General features: G+C 49.0%; 2 protein-coding genes across 2 annotated transcripts in view; one reads left to right on the top strand and one right to left on the bottom strand.

Annotated features, from left to right (window-relative positions):
* The window catches only part of LOC105563773 (MAGUK p55 subfamily member 2), a 73641-nt gene that overhangs the window by 54630 nt on the left and 5374 nt on the right, over positions 1 to 13637 (bottom strand). Inside the window, exon 2 of the mRNA XM_012015673.1 lies at positions 10110 to 10149. The gene's annotated coding sequence lies outside the window, so the exon portion shown is untranslated. The remainder of the gene's footprint in view (positions 1 to 10109; positions 10150 to 13637) is intronic.
* Positions 1283 to 13637, top strand: part of LOC105563775 (inactive dipeptidyl peptidase 10) — a 67130-nt gene continuing 54775 nt past the window's right edge. Inside the window, exon 1 of the mRNA XM_012015677.1 lies at positions 1283 to 1459. The gene's annotated coding sequence lies outside the window, so the exon portion shown is untranslated. The remainder of the gene's footprint in view (positions 1460 to 13637) is intronic.

Genomic DNA, 13637 nt, shown 5'->3' with positions numbered 1-13637 from the left:
TCGAAGTCCGATAGATTTTATTGAGGGGGAGTCAGAGTTAGTTTCAGAGTTAGTTCCACATCCTATATAAATACCTCTGACAAAGAAGAGAGGAAAGGCGAAGTAGAGAGCGAGCAGGAGAGAGGAGACGACGGGATTGGAGAGGAGGAGAAGAGAGAGGGAAAGAAAGATATGGAGGCAGGGGATAGGTGGAGGGAGGGGGAAAGGAAGAAGACTGAAGGAGTAGGGGGGGAAATGGAGAGAGAGAGGAGGGAGAGGACTCAAAAGAGGAGGCACGGGAGAGACATGACGCATGGGAGAGAGAGAGAGAGAGAGGGGGGAGAGGGAGAGGGAGAGGGAGAGCGAGAGCGAGAGCGAGACGAGCAGAACGGGAACGGGACGGCAGGAGAGAGCGAGGAAGAGGGAGTAACCAGGAGGCCGAGGCTGCGGCGTAGCCTCAGTGCCGGCGCAGTGGCCGGGCCATCGTGTCCTGTGCCCAGGTCTCCGTGCTCTCCTCTCTCCGTCTCTGATCCTGTCGTTAGTCATACGAACTCTGCACGGTGCATCACCGTCATCGCCACCGTCACCATCGTTGCCATCGTCGTTACATCTGTTCCGACCGCAGAGTCCGTACCCCGTGGTGTTCTATCGTGTCCTGCCATGTCNCGCNCTCTCTCTCTCTCTCTCTCTCTCTCTCTCTCTCTCTCTCTCTCTCTCTCTCTCTCTCTCTCTTTCTTCTCTTTCTATCCTTCTCTCTCTCTCTCTCTCTCTCTTTCTTTCTGTCTCTTTTTTCTTCCCCTTTCTCGGTCTTCTCTTCGTCGAGTCGACGATCGAACGAATCGCGCGGCGTCCGCGTTCCCGATGAGAGGCAGCGCGACGCGACGTGGTTCGACGACACCCGGTAGTACGGTTGCCCTCACGAGAGACGCGGCCTGACTTCCTGGTGCGGGGAGGGTTGTTGCTAACAGGCGTTACTTGCTGACGCACGGTGTGCGCGGGTCACAAAAGAGCGACGCAGGAGGTGCGAATTGCCGACGGTACGGCGAGCAGCGATACGAGTTACCCGGGAATTAGTGACGAACGGTGAGACATCCTTCGCCGGGCAACAGCCAGGAGGATCGAGGTGAAGAGGTGGGAGCCATGCCGCCCGGGCGAGCTTCCCTCGAGGCAGCCAGCAGGATCGTCCAGCTACTGTCCTCCTGTCCTACGCGGCTGCCCGCTCGTGCTCGCTCTTGCTGAGAGATAGGGAGCCCGCGGGATCCTTGGATCTCCGATACAGGACGAAGATACGATTATTGACGGCGTTCGAAATCGCAAGCGGATCCCCTCGTCCCGCTCCAAAACTCGAGAACGCGATTTCTGAACGGATGCAGCTCGCACTACGTAAACGGAGTAAACATTCGCGACGAGTATCGGCTTATTTCAATATCAAGGATTTCACGGAGACAATGGCATGATTGAGAATGGCGTTTTCTAAATCGTAAGTACAATTTAGAGATTTCATTTATAATTTCCTGTAGACGAGTCTCTATCATCTTTCGCACGAGGAGTAATATTGATTAGCGATACAAATTAAAGATTCCTCGTAAGTAAGAACCTTCGTATAAGAAACAATTTCCATTTGTTGATAACGTAAACGTTTATCGAAAGCTGATATTCCATCGAGCGATATGCACCGCTCTTGTTTCCCTACAATCAAGAAAAGCGAAATTCTTTCCGGCCTTTTTGTATCCCACGCCATATTACTCGCGCTCTAAACTCGTAAAATCTATTTAATAATTAATCAAGCTTCGTTGATCCATAATTGTGATTACTCGCGAGAGAACTCGCGAGTTTCCGGGCTGCGGATTCCGCGCGGCTGCTGATTGCAAGACGCTCTCTTTGCCGTAATAAAAGTCAAGAGGATTACTTTAGAACTTAGTCCCAACGACGCGCTTCTCTCAGAAATCGTTTGATGAATTACATTTTCCTAAGATACTTCTATCTGATTACGCAAAGCGATCGTAAAGTAGATAGACTCATTAATTCAGACCCTTCCTAGTACGAAATTTTTCGTAATTCTCACGAAACGTATCCAATACCGGGACGTCATCGCTTTATTATCGCTCCTGATCGTTTTGTACGGAATTGTGTTGAATCACGCCAATGATATGCACAGTTCACCGGCTTGTAACGAGCAACGATGGCGTGTCCTTAGAGGATAACCGTTCATCGCTCGTTGTCGATCGGAAACGCGTCGGCGGCAATGATCGGCTCTCCGTTGCTCCGCAACATCGTAGCCGCCACAATTCGACTGTCTTCTCGAATCGCTGTCTACCACGAAACGCGTCAATATATTCGGTGACCTGATGTCGCAAGCATTAGCGTGGTTCAATCCCCCTCGCACGGGCTTACGCGAGTATCGTCGAGTCCCGTCAGTCTCTAATTCCGTGAGAATTCAAGTCGCAAAAATTTCGAAATAGACGAACGCACTCCCCTGCGCGAGAGAATCGGCGTTCTTTCGAGAGAATTGCAAAGAGAAGGAAAATATTGTCGATAACCTAATTACATAACCAAGGGGAATTTTTTAAACATCGACCAAACCGGCAAAATTGATGTTTATTTTAGTCACGACGTTTCGACCCCTTTATCGGGTCCTTTTCAAGTACGTGAATAAAATGAACATAAATTTTGCCAGTTTGATCGATTGAAAAAAAAATTCCCCTCGATTGATTATCACTGGCGACAAAAAGCTACTCAAATTGCTAATAGCACAAACTGATATTCGAGTAGCAAGAACTTAAAACTAAGAGGAATTCTCCAGAGAAATGTTACCCCTTTCTTTTTCCGACGCAATGCATATTTTGAAGACATGCTATTAGACCTTCAGTTCGTTCGAGGGTGTCTCTCGCGTATCGGTAACCGAACCTTCCTCCCGACATTACGGTCTCGCGACCCTCCCGATCCTTTTTTTCGGCGCAGGCACTCGACTCACGCGGCATACCGGCGGCTATGCATTAATTACTGGAAATCCAAGCATGAATCATGATGCAACGCACAATGCGCGCGTTGACGTGGACGTCAACCATCTCGTTATTATCGTGTGCCGCGGGAATTTTGGCCGGTACACCGTGAGGTCCCGCTGTCGATGAATCCCGGTCGACAGAATAGACGAGCGTGCTGCGAGCGTGTGTTCATACGGTCCCGGTATCTCCGGTATCGTGAGGAACGATCGTGTTAATTAAAGCTTGCCCAAACACGTATCACATTTTATCAGGAGCGAAATGAAGATCCACGAAATACGTTTCTGTGAAACTGTATAGCGGGGATTTATCGCCGTTGTTGAGAGGGCGTGAGAATATATTTCAGAGAGAGCACGCGCGTATTATGTGGAAAACAGCCTCGTATAATACACATTACGCTTCGTATATATTACTCTCTAAAAAATCAATCTGTGGATTGTCACCGTAAGCAGTGAATAGTCACTAATTTACAGTTGTAAGTGTACCGCTGCCATTTTCAGCGGTATACTTAGAACTGCAAATCAGTGACTATTCACTGTTTTCAGCGAGGGAGAAACCGCTGAGGGCATTGTGGTGTGCAGATTTGCGGCATTACTGGCCATTACTAGGCATTTTTGGGCATTAGGCCTTGCTGGGGCATCATAAAGATAAAATATGATAAAACAAGATAAATAAAATGAGAAAATAAGATTAAGTGATACCCACTGGGCATTGCAGTACAAGATTTTGATCAGCGGTTTCCCCCTCGGTTTTCAGTGATAATCCACTAATTGACTTTTAGAGAGTATATATAATAAAATACAGCCGTTGTGTGTGCGATAAAAATCAAACAAGTTATTATCGTACATCTTCGACATGAAAATAATTTTCCCCGTATCGTTCCCTCCCAAGTCTGTCACGTACTTGAAGATCTTCCACCTCGGTGTGATGGAACACCGCGCACATTCACGAGTAATATTTGCCGAGGCGAGACGCATTTAAGACCGCTTGGAGCCACATGACGAAGGAGAGTGGAAGAGTCGTTGGGACGCGCGACTCCCACGGGACCGCGCCGGTAGGCTCGTTTTATTCTTCCCGAGTCCGTCCCGGGATGATGCAAAGGCAAGACGACGGCGCTCGTAAAAACCACGCCGGCTGTTCGCGCCCTGGGAGCAACAGCTTGGGAATCGCGATGATCGCTGCTGTCGCGTGAAATGTTATCGCCGCCGATTTTCGCATTGATTCTCGTCCCGCGGATTCGCGCCCTCCCCGCATATTTTAGCATCCGATCCCACTCGAACGGACTATCCGTCGACCTGGCCCGCCTGCATCCATAATCGAAACGAACTAAATTACAATTTGCATCCAGATTTATTGACACTCGCGCCAAGATATGAATACGGGCCCGGCGTTCATTCTCAGGGCGCGCGAATCGAGCTGGTACTCGTTAACTGTTCGATAACCACCGTTATCGACACCCGTGCGTACCTGATTAAACTAGCCGATGCTCTCTGAATTATGGCGGCGCCTTACGCTGGAAATTTCCAGCTAATCGAGTGACACGAGTTTTCAACTTCGGTAAACGGGCGCGGCTGACAAAGTTACCCTCGTATCGGACGTCGAATCGGAATGTCGGATTCCGACACTGCCGCCGTGCGAGCCATAATTTCTCTTGGCGGCACACTAATTTCCTTTAACAAAATCGTTTTCGCGAACTCGGCCGTTTCTAACGGTAATGTACGGACAGTCATTTCCGGTCTGCACATCTGTTAATTTCCCGTCGTAAGCTTCCCGACTCCCAATTTTCCAACTTTGTCCAGAGGACAGTGCAAAAGTTCAATTACCTAGCAATTATCTATTGTCATCGATATGGGCTGGAAAAAAAGAATTGCTACAATCGAATCCGCACGCGGAAGGTACCAAGCGAAGGTACCGCCAAGGAGGAGGAAATCATTAATTTCAATTTCGCGAGCCAGTGTCCTCGGTTTAGCGATTTAGGCGAGTTAGCCGCCATTTCGAGTAGGCCAATAGGCCAAATTGGAATTGGAGGGAGTTAACGGCCGCGCGTTAACGTCCCGAGAGACGGAAGGGCTTCTGTCGTCGCCGGGGTCTCGCAAGTTTGTCCCCTCTCCTAATTTTAAATTCCCCGCGGGACGCGAAATTCCTACGGCGAGACCGTCCGGTGAATTAGGACGGCATCCGGGAATACCTAACGACGCGGGCGCGGGCGCGCGTGCTCGCCGGCCAAATCGCAAAACAACAATAACTCCGCTGCGGCCGTGGAGAACGGTGGAAATCGCGGAAATCCGGAAATCCGGCGCCCGGACGAGGAGACGTACACGATCGATCCGATCAGACTTCTTTCGCCCCGTCGAATTAGGAATCGACGGCGCTTCCTGTCGTTGCAATCCCGTCTCATTACGTGCCACTACGTGAGTCGCGTGTCCCAGAAACTGTTTGCAACTTGAAAAATTTAACGCGTCTGGGGGGGAGAGGATGTTTTCTCGCGGCGAAATCTCGCTTGTTTTGATTGCCCGATGTAATCTCGACGGATTCCGATTCCACTTACCGTGTCCGTTATAATTTTAGCGCGGTAGATGGCGCATTCCGATCTCTCCAGCATCCGCGAGCGCGCGCTTTCTTTCCCCGTCTCTTTTTTCTTTCGTATTATTTTTATTATCAGCGGACGGCCCTCGTGTCCGATACATCGGATGGTGGGAATCCCAGCAACAAGGCTATCGATAACGGGGAAAACGGATATTTCCGCATCTTCGCGCGGGCGAAACTGTACCACACGAGGGTGGGGAGACGTGACGGGGAATGAGAAAATAATAGTTCGGTCCGCGATGCCCGAATAAAGCGATCTGCCTCTCGAAAATCATCCCAATGACGATCGATCATGTCCAATTAATCAACGCCGAAGCGCAGCAATGCCGTTTAATTATCGACGATTTACTGCAAATTGCCGCGGCGCGTTGTATACGTCTTTTAGTTTGAAAACGCACTTAAAATAACACCGATCACGCGCTATTAGCGCCGGTCCGCGCCGTTTCGCGAAAGCCCCGGGTATCCGCGGCAATTCCGTTTAATTGACGATAAAGCATCGACGCGCGAGACTCCGTCGTTTATCACGACGGTCCCGATGAGCATCACGGCGCGCGCTCTTCCACCGAGGGATGATTTATTAGCGTCCGATTGTTTATTCACCCGGATCATTGTTTCCGGAGCTCCGGCGAATTAGCGTCAACGTCGCGCGAAAGGCGCGACGACTCGCCGCGATTTTTTTCCCTTTCTTCTCCGCGAGAACTGTGTCTCGTTTCGTCGGATTATACGCTCGTAATCCATTTTGTAAAACGAAACCTCCTCTCCCTCCCTCACGGACGGCCGTGCAGGCCGCGATCGCGCGATACGATAAATCCATGAAGCGTACTCGCGCGTTAAGCCACGGGAATTAATCCCCCCGCGCTAGGGAGGAATTAATCTTTGTTTCATTATCTCGTTGCAGCGCGAGAGAAGTGCCGCAAAGAGACGTAGCATTTTGCTCGCGCAACGTGGTTTCCGGGCGGCTCGACCGTGTTATTCACGCGAGAGCTTCCGCCCGTCAAGCTCGATACGTTTGTGCATGCGCGCAGCGTTTAATTTGTAAAATGAGCATTAAAATTACCTCTGTCGTTGTCACGCACGCGGACGCGCAGGTGAGACGCGACAGATCGAACGTAACTCCGCGAGAATTCGCGAGCTCCGCGTCTCTCGCCGACCGACCCGGGGGTTAGTCTTGCGCGCCGCGTTAATTAATTAATCCCGTTGATCTGCGTCGCGCCCGTGTGCCGGCCCCTTCCCGTCGACCGTCGCGAACGGAGTAGATGAAAATCGGAGGTTCGCGGTGCGCGAGTACACAGGGCGGACATCGGGCACGCTCGAATAAAGTCGAGTTTGCGCTCGCGGGAAAACGAGCTTTTGCACTCTCCGCGACGAAATGAAACCGGCGAGTTATCGCCCGTTACCGGCGTCGCAATTCCTCGACGCGGGATCGCCGAAGTGAGGACGACGATGCGAACGCGACGTTTCGCGCTCCTGTCAAATTTTATCACGCGACGGAGAGAAAGATCGTTTCGTAATTATCTTTTATTTCACGCCGCCGCGACACACGTCCCGTCGCTATCGGCAGATGAATTTGTCAACCTGACGGGATTTACTTTTCAGAACTGAGCGATTGCTCCGAAAACAACGTTCACTCGCGAACGGATGGCCTTAAGGGAATGCTGAAGCGCATCTGCACTTTTTGCACCTTTCGCGCCCAGAACTGAACATTTATGAAAACATTTGCGTAATGTACAAATTATGGCTTTTGTGTGCAGTGTCTCACTATTTGGAACTAAATCAGAGAACAGCATGGTATCATTCAAACTAAGTTTAGAAGCCTAAAAGGAAATCTATTCACGCAAATAAGTTATAGATTGATTTGAGTGAATAGATTTCTTTTTAGGCTTCTAAACTTAGTTGCAATGATACCATGCTGCTCTCTGATTTAGTCCGAATACTGGGACACTGTCGATATCGTTGAAACTAAGTTCAGAAGCCTAAAGAGAAGTGTATTCACGCAGTAACCTATAACTTATTTACGTGAATACATTTCTCTATAGGCCTCTGAACTTAGTTTCAATACCACGCCGTTCTCTCATTTAATCCGAATAGTGGGACACTTTCGATCTGTAACGCATGAGCCTTACAATTTGTATATTACACAAATGTTTTCGCGAATTGACAGTCCTAGATGCAAAAAGTGCGAAAGGTGCAGAAACATTTCAGCATCCCCTTAAGAGGATCCTTTAGTCAAATTTTTTACTGACACAGTCAAATATAGTTTTTGCGCGTGTAATTATTTTTATCAGTTTTTACGCACAAAGTAATACCAGGACAAGTTGTGGACCGCGCTGTTTATCAGTGCGAATGCGAATTAATTACGACCGCGATCGTTCTTCCGCGGGCGAGAGAGACTCGTTTCCGGAGCGGGCGAACTTATCCGATGGGGCAGATTGGAGGTTTTCAACGTCGCGAAAATTCCGGAGTTTTCAAAGAGGGAAATTCGAGGCGCGCGCATTCCTCGCGGCGTTCTCGAAGATCCATCCCAATGGATTTCGGTTGTTGGGACGCTTTCGATTTTGCGACGGGGAAAAAAGGGAGACAAAGGCACCACGCCCGACAAAGCGTCGCGTCGGCGCGGCGTTGCGAAGACGGCTTTGTTCGCGGGCGGACTCGCGCTGAATACCAGGACGCGCGTATGGTAAATGAATTCTGCCGATGACACGACGGTTTCGTCGCGGTTTCATCACGCGTATACGCGCGGCCGAACTGGGCATTGATATACCATCGCTCGCGGATTCAGCGGCGCTCGCTTGCGAGCGGGAGTTATCGTCGCGCTCATCGTCGTCCGGCGATTCATCCCCGTTGCGACGGCGAGAGACGCGACTCGCGGGAAACCACGGTCTAAATTATTGGTAACGAGTAGGCACGAAATGACGGGTCGATCCCTCACGTTGCGAGAGATGGAGGAAAATAACGGCGGAAAATAAAGCGAATAAGCGCGGGTACGAAGTACACGCGCGTACATTGTATCTTCGGGAAGAAATTCCGGTTTACCACTGTCTACTCCCGAGCGAAATCGCTGGTCGTCGAAGCCGATCCTTGTTGACACACCGGCGAGGCGACGATGCGTTCCGATGCCGGAAATGATTTTCTCTGCGGAATAGTGGCAATCTAGAAAGCAACCGCCCGTCCCGATCGATCCCCGTCCGGCAAGTTTCATCCCCGAGCCGTGGAAAAGGATTCGGGATGTCCATTCCATATCCTGACAATCGCTTCTGACACGCGCGCCCGCGGACGCCTATTTTTCCCCCCGTTACGTTTCTCGAGAGAAATTACGGCGCGACGGCCGCTTCGGTCGATCGTAGTGGATAAAATTCCGACATCCGCGGCGATCCGCACGAGTAAAACGACGGCCGGCGTACACTCTGGGATTTAGTAGCTCGCGCGGGATTAATTACCCGGTATTTATAATTGAGAAGAGCAAAGGCGCGGCCTCGTCGTCGCGGTTCAGGCGAGCTCGTCGTTGTGTACGTGTCGGCGATGTACGACCACAAACTGGCCAGAGCAACCACAAATCCCATTACACGTCTCTACCCCGGCGTCCTCGCGCTCGCGTTGTCGTCTACTCATCTCGTTTAATATCTTCTAGGAGGCGGGCTCGAGCGTCCGTTTAATAGTACTAATAAGATTTTGGGCCACGGAGAGCGGGCACTTTTACACGAGGTATCGGCGTAATCACGTTCGGCCCGGTATAATGGAATTAATTACTGCCGCGCCGGCTGGATGCGCCATCGCTGAATTAGTATTGAATAACGACGCGACGAATTCTGCATGATTTATCGCGCGACCGTGTCACCGTTCGATGCTCAAATATCCAAAAAATAGATTTAATGACGTGCGAGAAATTGCCTCGTTTCGCCAAAATGCCGGATCACAATTTATTGTTACGCTATAATAAAACCGAGATACTTTACACGCTCGCAAAAAAAAAATTACGTCTCCCTTTAGCTTCGGCTCTCGAAAACTACGATGCGATAATTTCTCTGCCTCATTTTTTGTTACTCCACAGAGAATGGTAGAATGTACGAAAGTTACTTTCGAGCAAATGGCTCGAGGAGCCGAAGCTCCGGAGCGTTTCTTTACGCCTCTCATTCCCTCTCTTTTTCTCTCTCCTCGTAGCCTAATTTTCCCTCTGGACGATATCAAGGCAGAAAGGGGGGGCGGGGGCGGAAGATAAGGCACGTAGCCGTTAATTTTCGGAAAACACCGCGCCTGCGGCCGTCGAGCCGGCGGCATGCGGAGAGAATTGCCGGCGTATCGCCGATTTTTCTTCCCGTACTAATTCAGATTCCCGTGCGTTTTTTTGCTATTTCAGCGGACGACTTTGATTTAATTCGCAGAATGGAATGAGTTTTATCGACTAGACCATAGCATTGCGCGCTAAACTAATGTTTCAATGTCGCGTTTAAATATTGTGCAAGTGTTGAAAACTCGGCGGTATAGCATGCGTATGTGGCGGAATAATAACAAGACAAATTATTAAAATATATGGATATTACTCACTCGTACGATGCGCAGCGACGGAGTTGTAAACTGCGTTGAACTGTAACAAATAAATATAAATATATGATTATAGGATAATTATTTAAAATCGAAATTATTGGAGTAAATGTTTTATATTGAAAAAAATAGACATTTAATAAAACAATTATAGAGCGCTCGAAAAGTTTTCTTTTTAAATGTAAACTCAGATTTCAACGTGTGTTTTTGTCCGTAACTCAAGACTAACAAGGAACAGCTACTTCATTTTGCAGGTAACAAATAATAAAGTATGAAATATTTAATGATATGTATATGATAATATTTCTCGCAATAACAGTACAAAGATGTTGCCTGCGCGTCTACTTCGACTTCTTTTTAACTGCGCGCCGATAAGGGTCGTCGGCCGTAATTTTCGCAATAAATTCTCTGTATTATTAAAAATACCAGGTATGGTCAAGAAAACACACTGACGTTGTTAATTATTGCTGGCGACATTGGAGAATTCTTATTAGTTGATAAAATAATTTACCTCGTGGTTGCTCCGCCGTTGCCCGATGCCCCCCCGAAGCCTCCTCCTCCTCTCAGGTTTCCTTGTGCACTGACACTATATTCACTCGCGAAAATGATTAATTACGATCGCGCGAAATTTCTCTCGGCACTCCCGTACGCGGCGCGAAATACCGCGAAATGCACGAAACACTATTAGCATGCGTCGTATGACTTTCCGTCGCGTAAATTGTTCAAACAACGACCGACAACTCGTCCCACCTTACATTCTCCGTTCGAAAATAGCAATGGATAAATCACTTTTAAATCTGCAATATAAAACGCGACGCGAGCGTCGGAATCTAAGCGGCCCGCGGTAAAGAAGTTATTAATCCGCAACGAAACGATATTTTACGATCCTTACGCGAAATGAATTACGCGAGCGAAGCAGCCACTGCGATGAGTACTCGTTATTAATCGTAACAGTTAACCGAGATCATTTTCGACCACATTTCAAGATACAACGACGCACAACAAGCGACTTTCTTTACTACCTGCCTGTCGTGCGAAGTACAATTTTCCCGAGAACAAGATTACATTAAAATCGACATACGATTCAAAGCGGGATACGTAAACGAGACGTGATCGCGACGTATCATTTACATTCATATTTTAGACGAGTTGGTTTTAGTCTCGTGAAATATCTACGATTGATAAGAAGTCGTCAACTTCGCATGCAAATCGTTTCTCATTACACGTTGTAGAAACTTAATGTTTAATCAACGAACGTTACCTGCTACAGACAAACGTGTAAATTAATAAGCGTCTTATCCCCGTGCTCATAGCGATCGCAGGAACTGATAACGCAATAACGGAAAAGTAATACGACGCACGGAGCGCGACTCTCGACACTACCTGCCGGCTCGAGGCTCGGCGAGCGATTGATAGAGCGGTGACCTTCGTGTATACATCGGAATGCGGTACGTCACGCGAGACCGTGTGGGGGAGAAAAACAAAAACAAAAAACGAACGTTAAGAGTTCGGTGTACGAAATGGAAAATTCCATACCTAGTACTTCAATTTACGTCGTTCAGTGAGTAACTTCTTGTGCGTATCTGCAACCCTTGCCTCGATTTCCGTGCACGCGTAAAATCTTCACGTAACGGTAAGTTTTCTTACGTTTTACGGAAAGTGTGTGTGACAGCCTCTCTGGAAAGAAACGTCTCCATAAAATACGATTCAACTATTCTGTCGAACTCGGCTAATTCAGTCGATTTCGGCACGCATTTGATTGGTAGCAAACGCGGACTGAATTAGCCGAGTTCAACGGAACGCGATGCGATAACGCGTGATAACTCGCGCATGGCGAAATAGTTGAATCGTATCTTATTAGAGGCCTTTCTTTCCGGAATTAACGTAGCGCTTGCGTCTCGTGATAATCTCGCTATACATTCCACAGTGTTAATTTAAATTTGGCCACAGTTGCAAAACGTTCTTCGGAAAATGTTGGAACTATTTCCGCGTTGTTTTCTTTTAATAAAACGTACCCCGCACGAAGCTCGTTTATCATGAAAAGTTTATCCTTCCTATCGTTAACAAATCTTATTTCTCACAATAGAATAACAATTAAGAGAGTGAGGTCCTTGCAATAATTTTGCATAGGAAAAGACACTTTAGTCTCTACGAAAATAAAGAACGATTCCCGTTCGTTTTCCTCCCTGCAGAGAGAGAGAGAGAGAGAGAGAGAGAGAGAGATTCGCCGGAAGTACCACTAAATTTCCCTACTGTTGCCCGAAAGCACGAGCAACTCGGTTATTATTCCTTCACGTCGCAATATTATCAGTCACAACCTCAACATTTCAATTTTCTCCAGCGTACGCACGAATCCCATCTCGATTATCTTCCCCGCGACATAACTCGCTCCATCGCGAAATATGCAGTTAGCTCATCGTCGCGTAATTAGGTCCGTTCTCCCGCGCGTCGCGCAATTGTGCTGAAATAATGCCGGGCGCTCATCGTCGCGTACTTAAGCTCGCCCGTACAACAGGCCGTGTCAAAGGAGAAAACCCCGGGCGTTATTCCGGATTAATACCGAGCGATTAGCATTCATGACGCGAATTAGCCGGCTGTATCGCCGACTGTGTCGGCACGATCTACGAACTGCGTGTTCTCGACAATGGCGAATAATTAGTAGTCCGCCCGGTTTCGAGCGGCGGTTGCGGGATGCAGCGCGAAACCGGCGCGGGATTAAGACTACGCGGTGAGAAGTACGTGAGGGGGGGGGGGGGCTTTGCGTGTTCGCGTCCACATCCATCGGCTAATTCGATATTTTCCCTTGATCCCTCGGCGCCCGATTTCGTGGCGCCCACGAGATGCGGGTCGCCAATTAAACCGTCGCCGACGTCGCCGCCATTCGGAGACATTTCGTTCCGGCGGCTCTCCTCTCGCCGTCGGGATTCTCCTCGCGCATTGTCCTACGCGGCGAACAACGCCACGTCTCGTCCGCACGTACACACGTGCGCTCAGGGATTAGTTAGTCAAGTCAGCTGGCACGGACGCGGCGCGGTATCGATCGTATGCGTGGTGGCCCGCTGCGTTGCAATATTGTGGCGGATTATGTGTTCCAGGACGCACAATTGAATCGAGTCGCGCGCACGTTTCCGCGGGCGAGATCGAATCTAAATTCTCCGCCGTCCGAAAGGGCTCGTGAAAACGTGCGAGAGCCCAAGGACGCGAGTCCACGGGATATCTTCTGCTGCTGGAAGGAGCGATAAAATTATTCCGGAGCAAGCTCGGTTGATGTTACGTACGGGGACGCGAGAACAGTACCTCGGCCAAAACGGAAAGCCATTTCGCTGTTTAATGCAACCTCGTAAAGGCTCTTATTATCAAGTCGCCCGAGACCGAATTATTCCGAAGGAAACCTCCGCCGGGCTGACCTTCCGTGACGCTGGGGAAGGGAAATGTATTCGTGCACGACAATTCTCGATGCGGAATCCCTTACGACCAACTCCGAAGTGAATACTTGGACGGCTTCCGGGAGAGTGTATCAGCATACAGGCT

The sequence above is a fragment of the Vollenhovia emeryi genome, unplaced genomic scaffold, assembly GCF_000949405.1.
Source record: "Vollenhovia emeryi isolate VEMERY1.0 unplaced genomic scaffold, V.emery_V1.0 DF939172.1, whole genome shotgun sequence".
Taxonomy (NCBI): domain Eukaryota; kingdom Metazoa; phylum Arthropoda; class Insecta; order Hymenoptera; family Formicidae; genus Vollenhovia; species Vollenhovia emeryi.
The sequence above is the reverse complement of the archived record's forward strand: the minus strand, read 5'-3'. Positions and strand labels throughout refer to the sequence as shown.